At 38.8% G+C, this 25,984-nt stretch overlaps 1 protein-coding gene across 1 annotated transcript in view; it reads right to left on the bottom strand.

The window, feature by feature from the left end:
• LOC139717988 (epsilon-sarcoglycan-like) overlaps positions 1-25,984 on the bottom strand; it is a 110,454-nt gene that overhangs the window by 80,369 nt on the left and 4,101 nt on the right. The window lies entirely within an intron of this gene.

Genomic DNA, 25,984 nt, shown 5'->3' on the forward strand with positions numbered 1-25,984 from the left:
CATAACCAAGAAATTAAAGAAGTATAGTTCTGCCAAACAGCTGTCTGGTAGAGAGGTGAAAATAACAAGTCAAGGAAATATGACTGAAGGACTTGTTCTTGTTATGCAAAGACTCAATTACCAAAAAATCCTTGTTTCATCGGCACACCTGAAAAGTGGTGATAGATAATAACTTGGGGTGAGGGAAAGAGAGAAAGAGACGATGGGAAGTGAAGGAAGAGGAGGAAGAGGGGGAAGAGGGGGAGAAATGGTGACAGGGAGAGGTGTGCAAAATAGAATAAAAATGAGATAGATACAAATATAAAGAGAAAGATAAACAGGTTTATAGATATATAGAGAGAAAGTATATGGAACAAGATATGAATATATGGTATATAGTTATATAAAGTGCACATACTACATAAATAGAGAAAGAAAGAGAAGGAGAGAGTGCCTGAATAGATATGTAGAGAGTATTATAAAAGTAACATAGATGAAAAGGATAATACACTGTTTGAGTAGACAACAAACTAAAAACATATGCATCATTTTATCAAGCTTTAACTTTAAGCCAAGTGTAGTAAGCTATCTCAAAGCTAGCTCCTTTCAAAGACTGAGAAGTGACAGGAGGCTTCCTACACTGACTCGTAAGCTAAGCTCAGAGATCTTCTTAAGGAGCACAAAAATCTGCAAGATATCGCAAAGCTCTGGCTTCCTTTATCAGATACATAAAATCAGAAACAGCTTGACATTTTTAGGAATAAAGATTTGAACAAGAATTTCCTTGAAGATCAACCCTTTGACATGAAAAATGTATGTGTCATAACACAGCCGACAAGCCTATACATGCAAGCTTACACATTAATAAGTTAGTCTGCAGCCTTCACTAACAGAGCTTCATACACTTTCCAATATTTCACCCCCTATGACAAAATAGAAATCTTTGCAAATGATTATTCCAAATTTTCATATTTGGTTACTTTTTAACCATCACCAGTTTACATTTACATTATGCTTTAAATCCAGGCAATGGTGAGTGCAACAGAACAAAAGCAGGCCCTACTCAACAGAAAAATTAAGACCAACTTTAGTCTGAAGGGAAGGATTAAATGCATGTACTTTCCCATCACATTGACAAATAATTCTAGATAATATCAATCTGTCTGTCATAAAACATTTTGAAAACAGTGAATGAAGGTTCATGTTTTTTTTTGTTTTTTTTTTCTCCTGGAGGCACACACAGTTATCAATTATTGTACCATTGTATCATATGTATTTTTCTTTTCTTTTCTTTTCTTTCTTCTTCTTTTGGACTGTTAATGCTGATTTTGTTAATGTTATTGTGTTTTCTAATCTATTTGTATGAGTAGCAAAGTGCGCTTAGAAACATCAGTATGAAGCGCCATATAAATGCAATTATTATTATTATTATTATTCATGTATGGTCATCAAAGAGGCTTTCTGATCTTCCTTTACTGTATAAATTGCACACTTTTTGAATATGCATGCTATGCTATGCTGTGAGAGTGTGGGGGATAAACTGATTTTGCTGAGTTCATTGGCACATTATTTATGGCACAGAGTTCATCGGCACATTATTGATAATCAAGATAACATTCTCGATGACAGTTTGACAAGGATAACTGCCCTGCAGGTACACACCTGTATTTCAAGGGGAAACATTTTTCGCTTCTGCTTTGCATCACACAGATTAGGCGACAGATAAGATCAGACAGCGCCTCTCATCATTCGCATCATTCATTAACCTTACTCATTAATGTTCCCCGTCAAAAAAATGGGATGCTTTGTCGCCGTGACAACATAACTCACTTCCTCACTGTAATTGGAAGACTTTGTGAGGTGGAAGGCAGTAATGTGGAAAACAACCCTTGTGCTACTCAATTCATCCTCAAAGGATCTTTAGCCATGTACGCACCTGTCGTATCTAATTTAGCTTTGGTGCTTTAATAAACACCAGATTTTTAGCTCTAATTACTCTATATTCAAGCTCTACATTTATGGCTCTCATTCTTTTATCAGGGTTTCACCACAATAGCAAAAACTATAAAAAACTTGCAAGTTCTTCTTGTCTTGTTTCTGAAAATACATGCAGTTCACTCTAATGGGATTATTTCTGTTTGATGAAAATCTGTTTTGAAATGGCTGAGATATCCAAAAACAAGGTGAAACAAAGAGATCCTAATAAAGTTGTGGCATGTCGCCTTTTATTATTAGCATTTTTTTTTTTGGATATCTCAGCCATTTGAAAACCAATTTTCATCAAATAAACATTGAATCCTTCTTAAAATTACATGCTCTTTCATATTTCATAAGAGGCTTTTCAATATCTCACTTAGCAATGTTCAAAACATGAACCCCTACCTCAACCAGTACTGTACAGTCCCTTTAAAGATTCATTCAGATAGAATATTGTCAGACTTCACATATAAACAATATAAAAAAAGACCCTATACTGCAAGGGAAAGAATATCATTGTATGGAAGTGTGGCTGACATACTAACATATTCCTCAGCAGCTCTGCAAAATTTACAAATAAATTATGCAAATGCCTGTGGAGGGCAGCTCATATTATTTGGTGCTATTCTCTGAGTTAAATGATGATTACTTTTCCAGCGACTCTGCAGCAATACCTGATGTCTCACAAGTTTATGACAAGCAAAGAAAGTAAATTTGCACCAAGATATCCCGATAGTCCTGGATAAAGGCATAGTTGCCTAGCAGCAGGACGAGATTGAGGAATGCATCACCATTTCTACCATACTACACTACCTAGCAACAAATCATATGGAGTCATAAATGGAGCGTAGCAAAATTTTGCATGAATGAAATTGCCACGGGCCACCCCCCATTAATATCTAGTCTATAATACCAGACTCCATTGTTCATGATCTTAACCCAATGCTATGATGACAAGTTTATTAAAAAATCATGGTCAAATCTCATTTGGGGAAAATAGATATGATGGAAAATATGAAATTGTTGCAGTATTTCTCATGCATGTCTGTGCTATTGTTGATGAAAACAATTCTTCACATGGTCTGTTTGAAATAATCCAAGCGTAAATAGTGATAGGGGTGGTCTGTTTTCAGCCTATTGGACTACAACGTGTACAAACGATATGACCTGCATGACAAATAGACAGAAAGTGGTGTACACAGAATTAGTGGGCTTAACTCCTCAGCTCTGTAAAGGGCCGCTTTCTCCTGGAACCAATTTTGGGGTGGCAGGGTGCATGTAAACATGCGGGGACAGAAAACCAAACATTTGAGACTGGTGTACTTGTAGATTCCAAGCACAGTTTATATACTGGCAAGCTTTATCAATGTTGTGAACTTCAACAAGTAGAGAGGGAACATGCATGTGGATTATAGGTGAGTCCCTTGTAATCTGAGTTGTAGATTTCTTGATTTCGCACAACTAGGGCAGCAATGATTTCTTTGTTTTTTCTTCACACGATTCGCTGGAATGTTGCACCCATGAATCGGGCACCCCGGCATTCATACTCAATCATGCGCGGTGCCTGGAAGCCACCGTCAATACCGGGCTTTTAACTCCCGCCCGACTTGAAGTCGATGTCAACATGTTTTGTGCCACTCACAATGTGGATATATTGCCTTCCCTGCTTTGTAACTCCCCGGCTAAACGCCTCTGATAGTGTGTTTTGTGAGTAGTAGTACTGCCTCTGGTTCTACTTATTGCCTGTTTGTGAGGACCACGCACTGAGTGAAAGTCAACTAAGGTATCATATGAAGCTCATGTACCTGGTAGTACCCTGCTGACTCTATCTTTTGGCAAAGAAAAAAAAAACACCACCAACTACTCCACTGACTGCAAGCTGGGAACTTTCCAATCTCGGTGTGTATTCAACACTTGATATCATAGTCTCTGACAGCAATTTTCGTTTTTGTGTGCATGCATCATTGTATGCATCATTTTTTATTTTTAACCTGCAATGTTTTTTTGGGTGGAATGAGTCATGAATAGAGAACTTAAAGCCTCACACACAGCTTGGCTACTTCTTGAAGGGAGCAAGGTACTCAAGAGCTACTTCAATCAGTGAATGCACATCAAACACATGGATTCCTTGGAGTTCTAACAAAAATCATTGGTCATCTATAGAACAGTGGCATGCCCTATGAACCATCAGCAGAACTTACACAAGAACTCCCACAGCCTTAGAATGAAAGATGCAAACTCCAGCCTCATTTTGGACAAATCTTTTGGAACCTTAAATGGCAACATATTCGGCAGAGTCTCAATGACAACTTGTGATGTTGGTGCTGAACTACAATGCTGTTGCCATGGTAACTGAATCAGGAAAGAAGTCATGTACATGAAGACAATCTACAGACACAACGAAAATACTTTCCTATTTGAGGACCTATGATCATAATGCAGCTGATGATGTTGCTCAAATGTCTTTTGTCTCATTTCCCAACAGCTTTTATTTCACAGCAGATTAAGTTGAGATGTTCACAGCTTTGTTCCGCAAACTCCTTTAGTATTTTTATAACATGAGTGATATCAAATCGAGGAATGCTTCATGGGATAGTGCTGTCGGTTACCTGGTACTGTGCCTGAAAATTGTCATTGCCAAGTCATGTGATGCCTGAAAAAAAAGAAGCAGCAGTTCTGGGAAACCCTGGAAAAACTCTGGGAGAACATACCCTGGGAGGATGCAAAATGTTCATGTGAGCATGCACTCTGAAAACCAAAGGGCATTAACCCTGCATGGAAACAATGGTGAAGTTTGAAAGCACTCTTCCTTAGCTTCATCTGATATGCCACATCAAGATGGAAAGACAGAGAGAGAAAGATATAAAGAAAGAGAATTCTATCTATCACTTGAGCTTGTGAGAGAAAGAGAGAGAGATAGATAGAAGAAAGGAAGTAAGAGAGGGAGAAGGGAAGAGACATCACCATATGTTTCTACCATGGTCATTACAACTTTCTCACTCTACTCCACACCCTACCACCACACCCTAATGACGACCACAGTGATTTGAACTACAACTGTACGAGATGCAGGTCAAAGTCAAGACCGGAAGATTTATAAAGCCACGATGGATCAACCTCCCCCACCGAGTCGAGCCCGGCGCCTACAGGGTTAAGATGAACCCCAATGTCAACTGCCAGGTCTGGAGTTCCCTTGGAACCACAAATATACCAACCATGTCCTTGACAGAACTCCAGTTCTTTCGCTCCCCATGAGTCTTATTCCACCATAATATGTCGTAGCATGTCCTCATCTGCCTTGCACTCTAGCCGGAATCTCTTAGCACCCAAGCACCTCTCAGGATTTTATGGAGGCGTTTGTCCGCCAAATTTCGACATATCACCGAATGTCTACATAATGAGGTAACATTAGAGATAGTTCGCTACCTTTATTTGCCATGTGTGGACTAGATTACTGTGGAGTCACGCTAGGATAGTAGCTCATGGATGAAAGTTTCAAATATGGAAGCGACAAGTGCCTGTTTGGCAGAATATAGAAACTGATGTGCGGAGTGCTGTGTGCTATTTTGGTACACTGATCGTAATCTGGGGCAGGTGGGGAAATGTCTTTATTTATGTATTAAGAAGAAATGGCAAGTGGCGTAGATCCATCTTTACTATTTTCAAGATCATTTCTCTTCCTCATATCCAATGGAAAAAACATTATGAAATAAAAAAAAAAAACATAATGGGACAGAAGCGCCTACATGTATGTGGAATCTGGCCTTCTGAGTTTCTATTTAGAGCAATGCAGAGGAATATTGGATTGATAATGGTGAGAATTCACTCAGCAAAGTATCAGCTTACTGTTTGCAGCCAAAGTAGACAGTGAGTCTGAAGTAGAACAGTGAAGAAGTACAACTGGACTTATGATGCTATGTTTTCATTTGTGTAAAACATACTTATTGTTAAAATCAACAAAAATATTTCCAGTAAACTAGCTACTGGATTTCGTGGTTGATACACAGATTAAAACAGACAGGGGAAAGCTTCGGTTTAATCTCTGTCTGTCTCAATCTCTTTCTCTCTCAGCTGAACCCACGTGCAGTGAACTGTATCATTCTCACAAATGCAAATCTGCATTATTTGTGGATACACTTTTGTGTTTCTCCACAACTCATAGAAAAGGATTCAGTCTGACCAGCTTCCTTTCATGTTTTCCCTGAGCAACTTTCACAATGGTCAAACGAACAGTGGCCAGGAGGCCTTGAGCGGTCACTCGCTAAATCTACGTTCACTCAGCGCACGTCGGAAATCTTTTGTGAGCATTGACTAAACATACCTCGGGTACTCTTTTGATTCATAATACACAAATATGCAGTCATTTTGCCCATTGCCACCTTCACAGAAAAAACTATCGTGAGTATTTCATGCTTCTATATCGCACAAGGGGCCATGTTTGTGATGGTATCTGCTGATAAACTTTGTTTTTAAAATTATCAAAAAATTGAGATTCTTTGGACATTTCACACTGTACTGCTAACACAGTTGAATGGGCAATGTGGTATAAACATGGCATGATCCAAATTCTCTGTCACTATACATATAAGAAACCTGCAACCAACAAAGTCAGTGTGATCAAGTTTAGACTAGAACTGTCACTGGATCACAGGTTTTAAAGCAACGAGGGTATCTCCTGAAAACTCCCGGAAATTTTTCACTGCAGGGGACTACCATATTTGATACTTTAATATCTCCCACTGTCAGTCACACTTCTACAGGTCCTTACTACTGTACAATGGAATCACTGCTCAATGAAACATCAAGTCTGTAGTTAACCCTCGACAAGCTGCCACAGTGTGTATGACCTGTGGATCCACGCAGAAATCCTGTGGACTTACATGTCTGGCACCACAAGAGTTAAAACGATCGCACTGAAAGACAGCTGGATGTTTTCACTGACATGTCTGCATTCATCACAAAGGAAACTTGCGGCAAGTTGACGCATCCCGTCGGATATTCTACCCTTCTAAGGCAAACTGGAGGCCAAGGTTGTCCTACTGTATAGTGGACATTGTCTTCCTGTTATGTAACATTACCAACTAAATTTGGACAATGTTTGATGAGACATGTTTTATGCAGTGGACACTGATTGTGTCTCTTCAAGGCTTATCTGGTTTGGATGCAATAGACGAGTCATGAAGTGGATTAACCATCATTCTGCTCTTAACGAGAAATGGAACTCTTTCTGGGATTGCCGAAGAAGACTATTTAACCCATTCATCGCTGGAGATTTACTCCATCATTGCACGACATCATGAGGTGAATAACAGATATGTGTCATAGTTCATTTACGAACCACAGGAATGCTGGTTGATGATATGTATACTTTGAGGTACCTGGTGCAATGCTGTGACACATTAAGAGCCATGCTGTACCCGCTAAATATTTTGCAAGGCTTTTATCTTTGTGAATCTAGTGCTATTCGTGAATTGAAAAACCTGGGAAAATATCAATGCTGATCCTGACATGAATGTGGTATAAATGCAGCACTTCTATGAAAAGTTTGCCAACCACTTTACCACATAATCATATAGGCTTAATATCTACTCTGCTCAAGATTGGATCTCTTATTTATGATATCTAAAATACATAATATTGCACATTTCATTGCGACTTCTTTATTTCACAAGCTGATCAGCGAACGAAAGACAATTCAAGAAGTTGGACATCATTCTCTCGATCAGGACTGAAACAGGATCTGAAGAGTAAATGATTAGAGACTGGATCATCCTGGATAATATGTAATACTTCCTGTCCAAAATGCAAATGAGCAAATGGATTTATTGATAGCACTGTTTTGTCTACAGTGGCGATTTGACAGAGAGTGTGCAGCGTCAGAATCACCATGCAACAACGGAGGAGCCAGAAAGCCGTGAGGTCACTGCAGGAAGTGCATCCTGCAGAGGTCAACATCCTGTTCACTTGGGAATCAAAAACAAAACCGCCGACTTTGCTTCGGACGTGTCAGAACACATCCTGGGTGATCACTCAAGTTTCCTCTCATTTCGCATCACTTTAAGATTTGATTTGTTTGTTACATCCTCATCCCCCTGGTCAACATCAATGACAAGATGGATCGAGAGAAGTCACTTCTTGTGAGAAGATCGGAACCAAAGTCATCTGACAATATTCATCCGTGCCCTTCATTGATAAGTGAGGCAAAACAAAACTGGTATTAGGCAGTGATGCTCTGAATGACTGCACTTACTGATGACAGAATATGGAACTTACCGACGACAAAACATGGAACTTACAAATTAGCAGAGACCTCGGTGGTTTGCATGATGAATCAGATCTTTGGTGGATGATATCCATGATGTGCAAAGAATGTTGTTTGTTGCGAGACTTCAATTGTCTTGTCTGATGTTGATTAATGATTTTTAATATCTATTTCTCTTTTTTATGATCAGGAATTACTGCCACACCTGCTGCTGAGTCTCACTGGCAAATCTTCATCCCTGGAGATAGGGACATCTTCTGCCTTGAGCCTGACTAATTCTTTGATCTGGAGCGAGGGGGCAAACACCCCTTGAAGTCAGGGGGATTAGCATGCTGTAAAATAATCAAGTCATGTTTTGATGAGACACTGAGAGACCTGTATTTGCTAACTGCCGAGAACTACATGTAGCGCCGACTCAATGTCACAAACCGCGTTGCTGTATGACAGTGTAGTTATTGCAGAATTAATTAGTCAGTGTGATGCCCGGGTTAAGTGAGTACTGAAGCTTTCCAACTTGGGGCATGGCTGGTGGCTGACTACACTGTGTATACCCAGACTTGATGAGGGAAGAGAGAGAGAAGAGAGTGAGCAAAGCTGCCAGATGCTAACTAAAAGTAAAACCTGGGAAAATGATTCTGCAAAGTCAGGTCACACAATGTCAAGACTTTTAGCACTGGAGTACACCAATCGCAACCTAATGTCCTGGTAATTATTATTTTTAGCAAGCTTCAGTGTTACTTTTATCAAGCTCGGAGGGGAAACAACCCAAAAGAGGAAAAGGGAACTTGAGTGTGTTGAAAAAATAAACCCTGTTTGGAGCGGCCATTGAACAAGTGTCAATGTATAGGGCCCCGATCAATCCATAGCTCAGCTACTTTCGCTAGGAACAATAGCAGCGAGAATGACGATGCAGCCTGTACATATGGATAGTACTGGTCTGGAATCACACAGGACTTGAGATTGTGAATGAGGATTTGGATATGCTGTTGCCAGGTAACCCCTCCGATCAGAAGAGTCGTGGAGGAACCAAGATGGCATTCTCAGAGATCAGAAAAAAGTTTGAGAACAGGTGAGTTACTCAGCAAACCTTGGGTAAAGTTGGCGATGGTGCAAATGCTCCAAGTACAGCTGGAAAAATGCACATAATTATGACAAACATACGTATTTATGTGGTAAGCTTTTTGGTTCCTTTTTTTTTGGTGGTCATGCTTAAGGCAAGTGTCCCTCATTAGCAATTCCACCTAACTCCTGTAATATTCCATATAAATCTTTGACATTAACATTACAGTCGCATGGAACAAATTTTACATCAAAGATTATCCTAGTTTTGCAATAGCTATATGGTTATGTTGTAATTGGTCTACAGCTGTAGATACATTATTCTGTGTTCATTGAGGGCGATGCAGCAGCGTCTTTGCAATATTTCATCTGCCCTCATTACCACAGAATTACACATAGTATCAACTTTATACAGGTTCTATATCTCGCCCTGAATTTATGTAAGAGGGTTTTTTTTTTTGTGTGTCAAAATGGGACCAAATCAACTCCACATGTGAGTTATGAGAACATTGAAAGAATCAGGACCATTTAATGTTACAACATATTGCATTTTAATTGTGAATGCTATTTATCTAGAAAATGTCACTTATGTGCTGCTAGTAGTGCATCCATTTTCAAGGCAGAAGTGGCCTTCCTCATAATCAACCAGTGATTTTTTTGTCCATGATACATTGTGGTTGCCTGGAGTGGTAAGAGCTTTGGAGAAGACAATCGTGTAAAGAGATGATAGAGAAAAGATCTGACTGACTCTAGCTGCAGGAATCGAGCTCTCATCCCCCTTGCTAATCTCCTTGCATGAATCATACCGCGTACCCTTTGAGCATTCAAGCTGCACTATTCAGTGTGATCATATGACGAATGCATGCAGCTCACACAAAGATGCCATTTAGGGGGGTGAATTTCGGCAAATAAATTGCCCGAAATTGTCGATGAGTATTCTTATTGGCTGAATCATGCGGCACGGAATGGCGAGGGAAGTACCAAGGGGGCCTGCATTGCTCGCTGGATTCATACTGAATCAAAAGTCAAATTTTTTCTTGAGTCCACACAGAGTACACACGATATATCATGAATACAAAATTGGGGGCAATGTACTGAGGATATTTTACTGGAGATATTTTGCCAGAGTATCTGACCTGCATGATACCTGTTGGACAATAATGAGGGATTAGAATTACTTTTATATACATATATGTATGTATATATATATATATATATATATATATATATATATATATATATATATATATATACACACACACATATATATATATATATAGTTTTTTCTTAATAGTCTCAATCATCTTTATTACCATTTATCTTTTTTTATAGCAGATTCAGGCAACAGCATTCTTTGCAACCAGCTGTACACATTATTCATATACAGCACTTTTGATTCAATTCAAATTCATATTACCATTTCTAATTCTATAGAAATCTTTGTGAAGAGACTGAAGAAAAGAGAGTGATTTATGTCTTGAATCTGTGTGCATTCATAGAAAGCAAACTCAAGATATGCTAAGAAACACAAAGAAGTACATATCTTAGTTTTGTTTTTTTATGTGGGTTTAAGTCATGAAGATGGAGACATGCATTAAATCAAAAACCCACTGTATGTAATGTGCCCAAGCGCAACTAACATTAAACTCACTGCGCAAAGAACACTTCTTGATGAAGTTGAATAGAAAAATAAATAGCAGTCCACATATACGAAAGATATTTTTCTGTACAACAAATTCAGTATTTACACATGTTCCAACTGAGTAAACACAAAGAAGTGATATCAACTGTAAGGAATATTGCCTCTTATTCCTTGTTCCTGTATATGATGGTAGTATGGCATTTAAAGTCTAAATTCTGTCAAATTCCACAAACTAGAGTCAACAGTAACAAAAAGAACCCCTTTTTATAATCATGTTTTATAGAAACATGTCTAATGCCAAGTGAGATATTTTGTACATCTGACACTCTTTGCTTGCATCATGAACTTCTGTAATGATGTTTTTAAAAATCCATTTGGCCAAGTGTGGTCCCAAGGTGTTTCAGTCAATTCTGGGTGTGCAGTCTTCCTCATACCAGATATTTATACATTTCATAGGTTTGAATTCCGCAATTTTGGTCTAGTCCCTGACATGATATTTTGGCTCAGGATTGTCCTCAACATTGATAGTTTGTCCCTGGAATATCTCTTACATGATAGTCTGTCCCTGGATTATCTCCAACATTGATAGTTTGTCCCTGGAATATCCCTAACTTGATGTTTTGTCCCTGGATTATCCCTGACATTGATAGTTTATTCCTGGAATATCTCTGATAGGATAGTTTGTCCCTGGATTGTCCCTGACACTGATAGTTTGTCCCTGGAATATCTCTGACATGATACATTTTGTCCCTGGATTGTCCCTGACATTGATTAATTGTCCCTGGACTATCTCTAACATTATATTTTGTCCCTGGATTGTCCCCAACATTGATAGTTTGTTCCTGGAATATCCCTCACTTGATGTGTTGTCCCTGGATTATCCCTGACATTGTTTGTCTCTGGAATATCTCTGACATGATATTTTGTCACTGGATTGTCCGTGACACTGACTGTTTCTCCCTGTTCCTTGGAAAATTCCTGACATGATATTTTGTCTCTGGATTGTCCCTGACATTGATAGTTTGTCCCTGGAATATCTCTAACATGATATTTTGTCCCTGGATAGTCCCTGACATTGATAGTTTGTCCCATGAAGATCTCTGACATGATATTTTGTCCCTGAATTCTCCCTGACATTGATAGTATGTCCCTCTAAAATGATATATAATGTGACACTTACGCTCCTCTCTGAGGCAATGACAACAACGGAATAGTGCACAAATGTAAAGAGACAACTTGACAGGAGTCTAGACGGTCCAAGACTGACATGATGGAGGAAGGCTAGTGACTCAGAATCAATGCCCCAGACAATTTGTCTGTCAATGACGAGTGCACCGTCCCCCGAGAGAGAAGTTTATTGGCCACTATTACGTCTGATGTGACTTCATGCCTCTTTATCACGTGTTCATCCTCCTCCCACTCCAAAGGCGAGCCCTGAATGCCATCATTTGCCATAAAGATGATGTATGATTAATGACAAATGATAATGACTTCTGTGCCATTCATCTACTGCATTCTCTTTGTTCCATTCAAGAATACACAAGATAATGGGGAATGCAGAAGGTGGGCTATTCTTTGAAAACCAGACAGGTATTTGAAAAAGCCACATACTACCCTAACACCTCATGTGAACATGAATGATGAGAGATCATCACGAATTAAGCAACTATCCTTAGATACTGTGCTGGAAAAATATGTTAAATATGTTAAAACAAAATGATGTAAAGCATAATAACAAAAAGACAGTAATTCTGACATAACACTCATTACTAACAATACTAGCAATGTGTTTATTGTAAACAACATTGAACTCAAAATATCAAAACAAGCCGAATTTCAGTGCAGTGAAATCTGCCTACTCTACCATCTATCTTTTGGTAGCTTAAAAAATATCCTTGAGGAGAAAGACCAAGCCCTGCCCAGCATGGCTACCTGTCTGTAATGATCACCTGTCTCTTGTGGCCACCTGTCTCTCACAGCAACATCCATCTTGTGACTTTGGTTACTGTCAATGGGAGCACTCTTTCTCAATTATTCTATTCATTCTCATGAGAAAATAATAGTAGTATTTCAAATTATGGTTGCGAGATGGTTACAGGGACATCCTTGTTCACCAGTGGCAAAATATACTTGTTTTTTATAAATGTATCAATAAATGCATCAATTACTCTCTTTACTGTTTTGAAAAACAAAAGAAAGATGACCAGTATATATTAGTTGTTTCTTTATCTCAGCGTAATGTGAAACTTATATGTACACAACGACGATGAAATCTTGAGACAATGATACTGAGATGTTAAACCCTCCACACCGTGTCACACCCTTTGGCCTCTTCACTGTCCACCCAACTTCCTAAGCTTACTCGGTCATCTCACTGATCCATCAGCCTCGATGTTGGTATTTTGAGTGAAAAATTAGGATAGGACACAACCATTCTCTATGCACCCATCTCTCCTGTTTCCAGGTACTTTGGGCCTCTTCCCCAACTCCCAATCTGGAACCTTCCATCTGCATTTCTATAATACTGCTGGTGGACAGTACAAAATACCAGTGCTAAAGTTTGGCTAGACATAATTGACAACATATTCAAACTGCATTATGTGATTTCTACAAAGTAAGAAGTAAAAATAATGCATATGGAATACCTGCACAATTAGAGTTTTCATCGTGTTCGCAGAAGATTTATGCTTTGAACCTTGGCATCACTATCATCAACACTCTTTCACCATATTTGTATGCTCCTTGCTGAGGTCAAAAGTATCATGCGTGGGACTGTCTGAATAACCGCGCTCATAAAATTCATAGAATGTCAATGTTCTTGGCAAATTTGTGGGTGAATGTCAATGTCTGCTTGACATGAGAGAGCTGGGATAGGGTCACTAAAGGTCATTTCAGGCAAACTTCCAGCCCCGAGGAAGTAAAGATCATTAGTTTGATCTTAACTTTGGCTTCTTGAATCTCTGGCTCAACGCTAAGAACATGCCAAGATAAATATTCACCCTGTCACCCAGATTCACGGAAAAACTGGCCAGTAACCTCACTGCCTTACATCAGCAGACACTCATAAATCCATCCCGTAGACGAGTGGCGTTAATGGAGAGAAACTCAGCTATCACACAATCTGACAGTGACTATCTCCCACTTTATTAACCTTAGGGGAAGACAAATAATGAGATTGAAAATACTTTCTAGCTCTCCGATTACGTGACGACGACGAAACATCTGAGTCATGGTGAAGGACGCGTGATGTCGAAAAAAACAACCTTTCGTCATTCCAGGAGAGATTTCTCTCCAAGCCAGGAAGACTGGGTTCATGATGACTCTGGTCTGATCAGAAGCGGAAGAGTCTTCCCCGCAACTCACGATTCTAGAGAAGATTCTCCACAGGAGGGGCGTGAAAGGAAAAACCTCCACCTAGATTTTCTCGTTTCTCCCCTCCTGATCGAGGTACAGTCACCACTGATCTTCCCCCATGATCTCCGGCAACTTCCTGGCTGCAAAATGTCAACATCATGCCATTCCTTTACTTTCCTTAAACACTTTTTTTCTTTGTAAAAAACCGTTGAAAAATAACTTCCAATACTGAAATAGGAGACCACAGAAAAAGTTGCTACATTCTTTGAGGAAAAACAAATCTCACGATAAACATTTTCATAATGACACATGAGGGGAGTGTTCATTGTCTCTACAAATCACCAATTAGGAACATAATTTGTGAAAATTTATTGATCTATTTTATTATTATTATTATTATTATTATTGTTATTATTATTATTATTATTATTATTATTATTGTTCAAACCCACAATTAATCATTCAGGTGCAAGTTTCTTCACTTTGTCTCCCTCTACAAATTAAATTTAAGGTTGCAACTGCTGATCTGTAAATTAACACACATTTTTTCCGACATGTTTGTTAATTTACAGATCAGCAGTTGTGATCTTAACAAATTTAATTTGCAGAGGGAGACAAAGTGAAGAAATTTGCATCTGAACCTTCACCCCTCTGAATAATATCTTTCTTTCAAGTTAATCATTGTAGCCAAAATAATCTTGCTCACATGGTGTTCATGTTATAGTAACAACTGATTTAACAGAGCATCATCCATTCTGGATATTAGCATTTACGCATTCCCTTTAGTTGTGCAGTGAACACAGGACAGCATCAACACACAGTTTATGGAAAGTTCCATACAGCTAGAGGTGTAGCGCAGGTCCCACTGCAAGTTCACTGATAATTTGAGCCGATTTGAGCTAAATCAATGATGCATGAATCATCACAGCTTCTGCTATCTTAAGACAGAGATGTCTATTTTTTGATGGGGAGGAGGAGGGAAAAAAGAAGGAAGAAGATGAGGAAAGGGGGAAATGGGAGGATGGGGAAGAAGAAGAGGAGGAGGAAGGGAAGAGGAGGAAGAAGAAGAAGAGGAGGAGGAGGAGGAGGAGGAGGAGGAGGAAGAGAAGGAACAAGAAGAGGAAGTGGAGGAAAAGAGAGTGGCAAACTTAACTTTGGAAAAACATCTTTATATAGAGAAAAAGAATGAGAAAGAAAGAGAGGCAGAAATAAATAGACAGGGAGAAAAAGATATACTGGTTGTCATGACTATAGAGATATAATGTACTGAGAAATCTGCTGGAATGGGGCTGTTGTAGATATAATATGCCCAAGTTCCATTGCATGCTGTGTCAAGAAAAAAGTAGCAGGAATACAAACAGCTTTATGATAGTATTTGAGCTACACTGAACCCTTTCTATCAATGACTGGTTATATAAGAGTGTAAGAAACTCAGGTCTTCATAAACAGTGAATTACAAGTTACTCTTTTTGTTGATGCCTTAATACAGTACAATGTGTATTCTGTACAGTTGTCTAAACTCACATTCTTTTCAGGGGGATGGCACTGTCTAAATGTATGCCAAGGTCAACTGTACTATTTTTTTTAAAGGAGAATAAAGCAGTTATCACATAGTACAGTGACTTACTAATGGTCATAGTGACCCCCCCCCCCCAAAAAAAAAAATGTGAACATGTCAGCAAGTGATATGCAGAATACAAGGGCTGTATGACTGCGATCAGTATTACTTTACTCAAGACAGTGCTTTTTGTCATGCTATCCTTTATACATTTCAGATTATCAAATCATAATTTAGGCCACTTACTGTTTATCTGCATCTGTACTGTAGAACAGCGTATAGTGATAATGTTTGTTTTTCGTTGACAAGTGACACTGTCCATTTCATCACGTTGACAAAATTGTTATTTCCTTAACAAAATTGTCATTTCGTCAATGAAATTGTCATTTCATGAAGAAAGAGACCATGCGACACTTGGTGCCCCATACTTAACTACAAGCTTAACCTCAACCTCAAAGTTACGGATCATCATCTAAATGGAACTAATGTGATGTATTTTGATAGATGGATGCTTCTTTGGGGTGATCTAGGAAATTTGCAAATCAACCACCCGCTTTGTACATTGTAGTTGTTATGAATCTTATGATATAATAATTTTGCATTCATTAGTTGCTGCTATGTAGGATGTGATCATGCAAGCTTTCTTGTTGTGGAGGAAAAAACGTTTACTGTAAAAGTGGATATTTTCGTGCGAGTAATTTTTCACGCTCGGCCGGGTAAGATGGATTTCGCATGTTTTTAATTACACGGAATCAGGACATTAACTACTGGAATATACAACGTATGTCATGCAAAAATATTTGTGTGCTTTTATTTTCACACTAGCTTCTGGTTGCACGAAATGCGTGAAAATTTCCACACTGCAAAAATTTGAACTTTTACAGTATTCTCAGATTGCACATGACATTTGAATACATCACAAACCTGTTATTGAGTGGAGAATGTAATTGAACAATAGATTGAACTTCACATCCAAATAAACCTTGCATTTGGCTGCAAGTTTCTTACAAAACCCAAACGACTCCAAAGTCTGTTGGTATTCTAAGGGTTAAGTCAACTTTTTCTGCTTGGACACAAGCCAAGCATTTCCTCTTCTTGAAGGAAACACACACGAGGGAGTTTGAAAGCGCTACTTAGTTCAGGATATTACCGCCACGTGTCATGCGGGATGAGATCTCCGCAGACTGCTTCAGGTCGGTGCTGCAATTCTATAGTCTTCACACATCAATCCTCACTCTTGCCCCTTCCCTACACTTGAATATATTACCATTCCTGGAGAGCAATTGAATAACTTACATGCAAAACCTGATACAGTGCGCTCCAGTTATAACAAACACTGTTATCATTACGAAATTCTCCTTACACTGAAATAAAAATTCAGGCTACAAAATATCGTTTATTCATCTTTATACAGTATACTGTTCTGCTACAATGAAATTTCGATATAACAAAAGAAAATTGCCGGTCACGAGGACTTCATTATAATGAGAGTCGCCTATCAACTTAAGATATTCAAGATTGAAGCTGCTTGAAAACAAAGAAAATAATAAAAATATATGTGATATTATCATAATATCTTCAAAATTATTTCTTGTTGTGTAATGAGTGCAGTATCGCTGAAAAGATTTAATATTTTTTTTACATGGTGATGAACTTACTTAAAAAAGCCCACCTTTGAAAATTATGTTTATCTGTTTTGGCATTCAAACACTTCAATTGCATTTTTCTCACTTGTCACAGAATTTGGATATCTTGTAATACAGATCTGTCATGAATGTAAACCAAAATTTTATTTCTAGTTCCATGATAAACAGAAATGTGGCACAACTCAAGTCTGTCTTAAAGCTGTAAAAATATGAACCAACTTCTGTGCACTTTGCATAATCAACATAGGAAGATTTTCTCTTCGTATATCTTGAGAGATGACGTCACAGAAGCCGAGTATGAATCGTTTCTGCGTGCACCCTGCTGGCATCATCATCCCGCCCTAATGAGGCACTACGCCATTACGGCTAGATCTGGGAACGAGTTCCTTACGAGTTATTACAGATCATCAATCCACATACATCATCGTGTGATGATGTGTATGCATTTTTTATCCCTGTCTTTATTGGCAACAGTTTACTTGGTGGCTTAAACATTTGTCCATGTGTGTGTGTGTGTGTGTGTGTGTGCGTGTGTGTGTTTGCCTTTGCTCTCTTCTGCACAAACTATTTCCACTTGCTACATCTCATCCCTTTCATAGTGGACAATAGAAATTTTTGCTCTTGACAATCCAAGATAGCATGTTGATTGACGCCACGATGTGGGTCAAACTGTCACAATTCATTGGCTCCAATTACATCTCGTCACTGATCAGACAGCTGGACTCAATTCTGGACAAGAGCTGGGTTTTTCCACCTCATCTCTTCCTCTTTCAAAACACTTTCACTTTGATCACTCCCTGTCACATCATCTCCATCTCCTCCATGTCCTCCTCTACTGGTTGTTAGGCAAGAATTTCTCTCTTTCTTTCCCATCTTCTTGTCCATCATTCCTCACTCATATAATCCTATCTATCACATGCTTTCTTGTTTTCATCTTCCCAAAATCTCTCTTTGAGCAAAATTCTAAACTTTCCCCCCATTTCTTGGTCCACCCATTGCAATCCACAACATCCTTCTTATTTTCCCCATTACTCTCCATCTACATGCCACAAAATTCTATTCCCCTTTCTCCAACCCTTGTTTCGTTTATCAATTTGTTGCATATCTCATGTCATATACTTCTTTTTCTTACTTAGGCCCTATTCCTTTTCTACAGTACAAACTCCTTTTCATGCATTCTTAATATCTCCACCGTTAATAGTCCTCGGAACTCAGTGTTATTTCCCCGGCAAAAATTGTCTCTAACCACCTCCCCTTTTTTTACTATTATTTCTATTGATTCTTTTTTGCTCTCACTTGTTGTTTCCCTTGTCTATCCAATCTGTGATCATTCTTCTCCATGCTCAGTCATCTAACATTCACTACCTTCCTTTTTCTCCTAATTCTCCCCCATCACCTTGCCTTTTCCTGCAACCTCCCCCATCCCTCCCTGTGCTGTCCCATACCTGTACTACAGTCACATGACCTGCCCTTGCCCCCTCTCTCACTGATGGCTGATGGCCATTTCAGCTCCTTGCCCTTGCCCCGCCCCCTCACAAGGGCAGATCTAGGGCACTCAACCACCTGCAGAGAGGGTGCTTGGATCAAGGGCAACATCTCATATCCCCTCTCTCCCTCTCTCTCCATCTCTTATACTCTCTCTCTCTCTCTCTTCTTCGCTCCCCCTCTACTTGGCAGAGGTATACAGTTTGACGAGAGGCCTGGTCTTTGGGGATTGCCAAATTTTCTCAGAACTTACGAGAAAAGGAGTTACCTTTGTCAAAACTGACTTCAGTCAAGACTGTAGTTCTGTGCTCAGTGTTTGTGACTGATATTTGTCACTCTAGCAAAGACAACCATCCATGTACAAACACACTCTCTCCTCTGCTTCGGAAAGTCTAGCTAGAGTCCATCAAGTCTGTGGATGCTGAGGAAGAAATTTTTCATCAACTTTAGCAAGAAAGCTTACCACCTTGGCTTAGATTGGGAGTTTCACACCGGCAACAATCTGTGACTTCGTCCTCTCTTTGGGGACGTCCTCCTCTGTTGATGCAGGAGTTACCGTAACAACCACAACACACGGCCATCACTCTACAGCTTTTTCCACAACAGTATCGCGTGGCACCGGTGCGGTTGGTTACACTTATCTCTTTGCAGCCTCCAGTTTCAAGAAAAACCAAAGAGATAAATGAGGCCAAAGGAGAGGAAAAGGAAGGTGCACTGTGTTTCAAGACTGAAATCTTCCCGGTGATGTGAACACCTTTGATATTTTCTGCGCTGAACCCATCTAACCTTTGGGCCATCTTTCTGCTGCTGCGAGGAAAATTCTCACAGGCCACGGACGCATCGCTCTGACAGTGCAAGAGGCTGGATTTGCAATTCTGAGAGAGAATTTTTTCCCCCTGACACTGTCTGCTTGGTTACATTCATGTTGCACTAGAGCACATCGCTATCTTCCGACTCTACGACACATGCTAGTGAGTTCTTTCTTCGTTCTAGCATGTGTGCTTACATCGCCATCCTTTCCACTTCAGAGAACTATCCTATACAAAGCATCACAACAAACTTTTTTGGCATCAAAGCGGCATCCACGTGCTGCACTTTGTCAGAGTCTCGACGACGCACGGGCAATTTCTTGTGACAACTTTCATCAAGAGAGGTGGAGACTAGCCGGGCAGACACTAACTCGCGAAAGATGCTGGTTTGAGGTTCTGCACCTAATTTGCCGTGACTGATGACATCTTCATCGTCATCATCCCGCATCACTCTCACGATTTGAAAAGCGTCCAAGTTTCCCCCGATCCATGCCAGGGAGTTCTTTCTCTTCTTAAATTCAAGATTCTTATTTGAGCTGCTCCTGTCCAGGGGAGCATCTTCTTCCCAAGCACTGTCCTCTCCTCTGTCTTATCACTTTTTGGAATAGTCTTAACCCAAACCTTTAAATCATACATTTAGAAAAATCCTCCTTAATATTTATCTTTTTACTTAATTACTTGTACTGACACCATTTGCATCTTTGCAAAGTGAGGATTTTCTGCATGATTGTCGCTCCCTTCAGAGAACACAGCATTACAAAATTAAAGGAATCCAAGGTGTTAGAAAAACTGCTTTGAAAGGCAAACATGCTGTTTCATCCAATAAATAACCCTACCATATAGTTTTGAGCATGACTGTGTTTGACATGCAGCTGCACACTTGCGACTAGAAATTCCTCGCATTCTCCGGAGAATGTCAATTTTGAAAACATTGGAACGGGATCAAAAGTCAGCGCGGTCTGGGAGCAGATCAAGTTTTCCTTTCCTACGTAAGGTGGGGTTTTTGCGGAAACATTAAATCACATTTTCACATGCAGCAGGGTTGAGAGCATTTAATGGGTAAAATTAGGTCGTGTTGGACATAAGTCGTCAACACCCTTCCCATTTCAGTTGCAGCAAAGACTTTGCATTAACGTCAAGAAATTAATTTAGGGTTTTTTCCTTTCCTTGCCTTGTTACGGGGGGAACTTGAGTTGAGATGCCCTGGATTGCCGCAAGAACCAACCGGACCTGGTGACTGACGTTCTGCCTGTTTGAGGAAGCGAGCGCATAAGCTGGAAAATGCTTACGTGACTGACAAGTTTGTCTGGGTCGACGTGTCAGTGCGCGTAGCTTCCCCCCCTGTTTGAATGTTAAGAAGAGCAGGTGATCTGAGTTACTTCTCCCTCACTTGTTGCCAGCACCTGATGTTTATTTTCATACTCCAGCCTACACCTTGACTGCACAAGCTACATCAATCTGCTCCAAGTTGTTTCTGTGAGTTATTGCAATTGCTGATTTGTGAACCTGTTTATTAAGTGCTGCTCATCATACCCGTCTCTTTGTTACAGGAACAAAGTTAACTTTAAGGACCACTTGTATACCTCCACATCATTTTTTTTTTGTGTGTGCTCTTCTTTCAATTGGCAAACAATGGTCATGCTTATCTTTTCAAAGGGAAGAGCCAAATTTCTAGATAAGATGACAGTTCAACTGTGAAAGTGTGACCTTGGAGAGCTTGAAAATTCCTCGGCAGATGAGATCACCTCTCGGATGGACTTTGATTTTCAAAACAACTCTCGCTTTTACCAATGTTTCTCTACAGAAGAAAACATTGAGATAGTAGTACAAGTCAACTGTGACTACATAACTTTCTCTGGGAGTGAGCATTATTAGATTACATCTGGCACTGTGCACTTATATATGTGAAATGTGCACAAATATTTGTGGTAGAGCGTGAAAATAATTTGATAAATCGCATTAACCGAACGGGTTGCCTCACAAAGTATATGGAGGAGAGCCTGAGAAGAGGCAGTTAAGTAATTTGAACAGACGGACGAGGAGCCAAAATCTATTAAGCGGCTCAAGAATTTCCCAGAGTGAGGTGAGGAAGGAGAATTTGTGGCTTCAAAACTAGATTTTGTCAGCTCGACTTGATGATAGACGAGGGAAGAATATATCTGCCTTGTCTGAAAGATAACGAGAACCACGGAAGAATACACGATCAGCGTCAATACACAACAACCGGTGAGTGGATTGAGTTCACCACCACGACGGCTTGAGAGGCTCTGACTGCAAAAGACAAACCATCTAGCGCTTCTAACTTGACATTAACCTCTGTGCATAAAATTTGGAACGCAAACATGTTTTGTGCGGCAGTTCCAGATCACATAACGGCCAGGAGCCACAACAGAAACATTGCAAACAAAGATGGAATACGCAAGGCTGGAATCTATAGAAAAAGGTAAGAAGTGCAAATCAAGTTCATTGCCTACTCTTTTTTTGGTAGTAGAGAAAACAAAACTGAGAACTTCACATCAACTTTTTTCAGCATTTCTGTATTTCAATTGATATTCAAAAGTATGATATAGATGATACGTTCACCAAAACCTAGCATCAGTTGATTCATTTATGTTCTGAAGCTAGTGGATATATTTTTCATTAATATTTGTAAGACTACATATCCATGAATAAAGTTCATAACAAAAAATCTGGCAAAGAATACACACCTAAGGGTAGGTCAGCAAAAAAACAAAAAAACAAAAAAAACCACCAAAAAACAAAAACAATCAGTTATCTTTCAACATGTAAGTAGTCTGTACATAATCGATGCAAACTAGAAGAGCATCATCGATGGTATTGCCTGTCAGTGTTAAAACTTTACCAAATATTGATCGATTCATAATATGTGTAATTAGAATAACCAGAACATAAAAGAATATTACCCAAAACAGTTTTGTCTCTTTCAACACCCTATATTGCAGGAAAGCACACTTGAGTATAAATATTCAAAGTACATTGTAATTCACCCTTGCAGGAATCATCTTGACTGTCATTATGGAGAAAGAACTTGACTTCCCTTTTTTTATTGGGGGGGGGGGTAACTTTGGCTGGAGGTGTAATGGAATCACTCTAGCTCCTCTAAACAAGAATAATATATATATCTATATATATTTTAGTAGTCACCACAGGAAGAAAGCTTTGTGCACTAATGCCAAGATAAAAATACCAAACACATGATTTCACGAAATTTTGAAAGGAATCATTGGAATTAAAACTAATTTTCTCTTGGGGTATATACAGCTCTAATTCAATCATGTAATTATTTTGACCCCTATCATGAAGAATTTTCCTCCTCTAGAAATGATACACAGTAAGTCAAAATGTTACATTTATAAAGAACAAAATAGTAAAGGACTGTAATGAAAGTGATATTGATTTCATGTCAGTTACATCACAGTTTTGGGGTGACCATAAGATGCAATATCAAATAATCTGACCACTTTCATATCTTGATGACAATATATGATAAATGATAAAAATCATATGAGTAACACATATAATAAATTGAAATATTCTTACAAATCTGGCAAAACTCACAAAAAAAGTCTCATTGATCCATTGCTACATTTTTTGCTGTTTAATCAGTGAATCCATTTGTTTTATGGGTTCATTCCTCTTCAAGAATATATCACTGCTTATAATTGCTATCTAGTATAGTTTGTATCATTAGTCGTATTACCATCTTGCATGAAGTTGGAAGACTGTGGTGCGATTGATAACTCTTGATTCTTGACGAGTTTGAGTCTTGCCGAGTGCTCATGTCCTTGTACAACATGTCCTTATCCATGATATCCCTCTCAACCCGAGTGTAAAAATGCGTGCATGGCAATGAAGGGGTAATAATACTATTGGTAGGGCCCTCTGAAAGAACAGTCCTAGAGAGGCTATGTGAATAAGACTGTATTATCATTCTCATACTCTTACTAAAGAAATTGTTTTTTTTTTCCATCAAACCTCTTTTGAGTATGTGTCATGGGTGGTGATTTGGCTCAGTTGGTAGCTTGTCTGCCCCCAGATCCACAGGGCCTGGGTTCTATTCCCTGAGTCTAGCTGAGCAATGTTTTGTGTAATTATACCGTTCCCTCTAAGAGGCAAAACACTCTGTCTCTTGGATAAGACATTAAATGAAAGTCCCATGGGTGAGTTACTCATGACTCAAGCACAGAAAAGATCCCGCTTAGTTCATTCATCATAAAGAGCAGGGTGTATAGCCAGGTGAAGTAGTCCACCTACTCACCCACACAAGAAAAAAGGGCAAATGTTACTGACTTACCGGTTTGCTTCAGCTGACTAGCTATAGTCAGCAAACAGTGTCAACCAGTTACATTTCTCATATGAAGACGAAGGAGATTAATATGTGCCAGGGTACATGATTGCACCTCACTAGGGTTTTTTTTTCATCAGTATTTGGTAATATTGTCGATTATGCAAATTTGCCAAAATTCAAAGACAAATTCTATGAAATGTAGCATTGAGCAGTCCAATAAAAAGGCCATCTGTATAAAAAAAAATAAAAATCACAGGATGGAAAAACTTTTCACTGACAAGTTAAATAAAGGACAGATGTACCAATCAGCAAAGAGGAATCCTAGTTCAGTGTACACAAGTCATGATCTGTTTCACAGATTCTTATCTGCCATTACCTGGTATGTCTCACAGCAAACTTGAGTCAGAAGTTAGTTAAGCAAGAATTGAGACATCAATAATTAAACACTAGTTTCATCAAGACAGATAAGGAAGAAAAATTACATATTTTCTAACTATTTCGTCTGATATCAAATCTTATTACGACTTTCAGTTACAAACTATGAATGCACTCCTATCTATCCCTTGATACCTACATGTGTACAAACATTGTAGGTATCATTTGAATCTTAGCAATAATGTAGAATGATTGTTTAAAGTTGGGCACATGAGGCCAGGACCACAAGGTATCCTAAATCTTAATACAAAAAAACAAAACAAAACAAACAAAACAAAACAAAACAAAACAAAACAAAACAAAACAAAACAAAACAAAACAACAACAACATTTTATCCTCTCAGCAAGCTGAAATAACGATTTATGTGACCTTATAAGCTAAAAAAAAAATCAAAAACAACAATCCCAAAATACATGAGACACATCAAAAAAATTCAAATCCAAGTAATGTTATCATTAATGCTTTCTGTGACAGGAAGTATTTCTTTCATTGCTACCAGCCAATTTGCCTATCTTAATCTACTTGAAATATTTTCATTGCAGTATAAAGTGTCACAAGAACTCAGGAACCCAACCAACAACATTTCACTGCCAATCATTGTAGCTTCTGCATGAGCTCACCACTAGAGGGCAGCAAAGCATTTTCAGAGTGCAGCCAGATCTCTTGGGGCACACAGACCAACACTGCTGGGTGCAAGAGCTGAGCACAGAACATAACCTGTTGAAAACTAGTTCCTGAGTATACTCGGGCAAGTGTCTATGGGAAATGCGTGTAATCGGAATATCAGCTTGTCCTATATGGGTTAATCTGTCTGTTATTTTTTATGCTATACTGAAACAAATCAATTCACCTCTACCTCTATCTCAAGCTTGCTCTTTTATATTTTCCAGACCAACTTTGACCCATCACACTCATTTTCTTCACTTGGTTTAAACACACAAATTGTTCAATAATACCTTCTGTAGCATTAATAAAGAACTTCTTTCAGAGAATGACTTACAGCCAATGACAGGTGTAATGTGTGTTTGTATGCATACAAGGCGTGCATCATGCTTGATATTTACATATTTTCAGATGAGAGATATTTTAGTGCCAAAATGAAATTCTTTCACTTCCCTCAGGTTAATACAGTATTTAACTATCATTATCTTATCTATTCCTTCTTGTGACTGCAGAGAATAATGCTCACATGCTAGTCCCCATTATCCCCTCCCCAATAAAAAAAGAACAACACCATGAATGATGAGTGTTCAGCAATACAACAAAACATTGCATATTCAGCATATGAAAAAGATACATGTAACCATCTATATCATCTTGAATTAAACTAGGCAATATGCTTTCATTGACTGTGACTTTAAATTTCAACAATTGTTGTCTACAAAGTCTGCACACCAAGAATATCTTATTTCTAATCACATTCAAAATCTAGCTAAATGCTTAAAAGTATATCTAGTGTTAGAATCTT

Source organism: Diadema antillarum, unplaced genomic scaffold (assembly GCF_040938485.1).
Source record: "Diadema antillarum isolate AM-2024a unplaced genomic scaffold, OU_Dant_1.0 scf00000086, whole genome shotgun sequence".
Classification (NCBI taxonomy): domain Eukaryota; kingdom Metazoa; phylum Echinodermata; class Echinoidea; order Diadematoida; family Diadematidae; genus Diadema; species Diadema antillarum.